The following is a 3,214-nucleotide window of genomic DNA, read 5'->3' on the forward strand; positions in this document are numbered from 1 at the left end:
TAAAATATCAACAATGTTATTCTTTTTTTTACAAAAATTCAAAAAATTCATCAAATTTTTCAAGCAAAACCCATAAAATTAATTATCATCTTCAATATAATGCAAATTTCATCAAATGCATAACTCAAATATTCAAATAAACTCATATTTTCATGTCCAACAACATCAAATTCATCAAATAAAGAATAAAAATATGAATTTATTTAAAGATTTAAGTTATTAATTTGATGAAATTTGTATTATATTGAAGATGACAATTAATTTTATGGATTTTGTTTAAAAATTTTGATAAATTTTTGTAAAAAGAAAAAAAAGATAACATTGTTGACATTTTAAAACATAAAAGATCAAATTGTCACTTTAAAATTAAAATAAATAACCAAATTAAAAAAGAAAAAACAAATAAAGTACTAAAACGTTAACTGAAATTAAGTTAATGAACTGCAGGTGCTATTGAATTATTTTGTAAATAAAAAAGATTAAACAAACATATGTTTTAAACACAAGAATAGAACATTTCTCATTATTATTAATTGACTTATTTATTATTATTATTATTATTATTATTATTATTATATTAAATATTAAAACTAACATTATAATATTTATTTGTATTTATCTTTCATTTATGTTAAATAAAAGGAACATATATAACATTTATTGTTTTGAAATGTTTATCAATTGTAAACAAACACAAACGAAAAATAATTTTATAATTTTTTTTTTACAATCTATGAAAATTATTATCCTTGCATAAGTTGCATTAGATATAAACAAATGATTTAATTTGTATGCACTCTTGGTGTAAAATAATTTTACACATGAATCTAATCACATATTATTGTGTAGATATTTAGAGAGTTGAGAGATCTTGTAAGAACTAAAATAAATAAAAAATGTTATTATAGTGTGATTTGAACTATTTTTAAATTTATTTTTTATATTAAATTATTTAATGTTTTGTTATATTATTATATTTTTTTAAATCCTTTTTAACCAAATTTATTTTGTTAATAAAATTTAATTTTTATAATTTAATAAAATTTAGTTTCTATATTTATTTTATTATAGTTTCTTATTAATTTTAACTTTAACTTTCTTATACGTTGAAAATCAATTTTTCTATATCTTTAAAATGAGTCTCACTGCTACCGATGGTTAGGTATAGTGGAAGAAGCTAAATTTCTACAATATAGTGAACTTGAGATAACAATATTTAGTATTTGATATACCATGAATACCTTTGAATGAGGAAACTTATGGGAAGAAGAAAAACATCTCACTAAATCATATGAGAATTATAATTCCAACCAAAAGAGTGTGAGTAAGAAAATAATAGTTTTTTTTTTACTAAAACATAATAATGCATTTGAAAACATGTTAATATTTCTCATTTTGGTATTAAAATTCATTTACTTTGATTTAAAATGAATAGTAAATTTATTGCAATTAATTTAATGTTATTCAATCATTTTAACCAATAAATTATTCCTCTCCTTCTTATTTTATTTGATTATTTTACACATATTAAAAAATATATATAAATAAAAGCAAACTAAATTTTTTTCCCTTAAATTAATATTGTATACATTGTTTCCTAGTCATTATATCATACTATATATGCAGTTGTGGCAGTGGTAAATAGTAAAATAGCCAATATTTAATTCAAGCAATTTTGTAAAATTGTTACACTTTTTCTTCCCTTTATTGTTTTTTATATACAAAACAATCTTAAAGGACATATTTTGAAACAATATCTTATTCGTTTTTGGTGTATTCAATTTTTCATTTTATTAACATAATAATATTTTATTGATTTTATTTTTTTGTACAAATAAGTATTTGCAAACTATATTTCTACAAAGCAACAAATTATAAAGTAAAAGGGAGAACATAAAGTACAATAATGAATATAATCAAACCATAGTTAATACACAATTCGATTTTTGGTTAAAAAATGTTAAAAATAAACTATTTAATAGAGTATTATTTTAATGATGACTATAAAATATCTAATCCTTATTTTTGGTATAACTAAATAAAAATATTTATTAATCTGAGTTGAATAATCATAAGTTTTTTTTAATAAATTTTAGTTTTTAAAAAAGAATCCTAACATGTGTGTGAAAATAACAAAAATAATTAATATATACTAATTTACATTATTCTATTTGTAAATAATAAAATTTTAACGTTATTTTATACTGGAATAACCATCAGACAAGTGGGTATAGGATACGACTAAACTAACTTGAATAACAAATTTCTTGAAATTTTGAATAGATAAAATAAGTTTATATAATAAATAAAAATAATAGGAAATGCATAAAAATTTATGTGTGTGAAAATGAGAAATAATTAACTTATACTAATTTATATTATTCAATTTAACTTAATGTGTCAAAAAAATATTTTTCTATTTTTAAATAAATAAAATCTTAATGTTATACCGGCCCAACACGTTATGAGGTCTAAAGCGAAATTATTAGATAAGGCCTTTTCAAAATTTAGTAAATAAATTATTATAAGGCATTTTTCATAGATTAAAAAATATTTGAGGCCTTTTTTTAAATAAAAAATTTTATTTTTTTAGGGAGGCCTAAAGCCGGCTCTGGTTATAATATAGACTTCTATTTTTAAATAAATAAATTTTGAATATTATTATATAGACGTAATTGCTTGTAGTCTGTTAACTTAATTTCATAATTTAATTTTAGGTAACATTTCATTCTTTTATCTTTTTTTTCTTTCTCAATTTAGTCTTTTATCTAATTTTAAGTAATAATTTAATCATTTATATCTTAAAATATCAATCATGTTATCATTTCTTTCTAAAAATTTAGAAAATTCATCAAAATCTTCAAACAAAACCTATAAAATTCAATACTAATTTCAAGAAAATTCATATATCCATCAAATGCGTAACTCAAGTTTCAAATAAACTCATTTTTCCATCTCCAACAACATCAAATAAAGAATAAAAATATAAGTTTAGTTGAAGATTTGAGTTATGAATTTGATAAAATTTGCATTATATTGAAGATAATAATTAATTTTATGGGTTTTGTTTGAAAATTTTGATGAATTTTTTACATTTTTGTAAAATAATGATAACATCGTTGACATTTTAATACATAAAGAATCACAATGTTACTTAAAATTAAATAAATAAATAAAATAAAAAACTGAAGTGTTATCTGAAATTAAGTTAAGT

This window comes from Cicer arietinum, chromosome 3 (assembly GCF_000331145.2).
Source record: "Cicer arietinum cultivar CDC Frontier isolate Library 1 chromosome 3, Cicar.CDCFrontier_v2.0, whole genome shotgun sequence".
NCBI classification, from domain to species: domain Eukaryota; kingdom Viridiplantae; phylum Streptophyta; class Magnoliopsida; order Fabales; family Fabaceae; genus Cicer; species Cicer arietinum.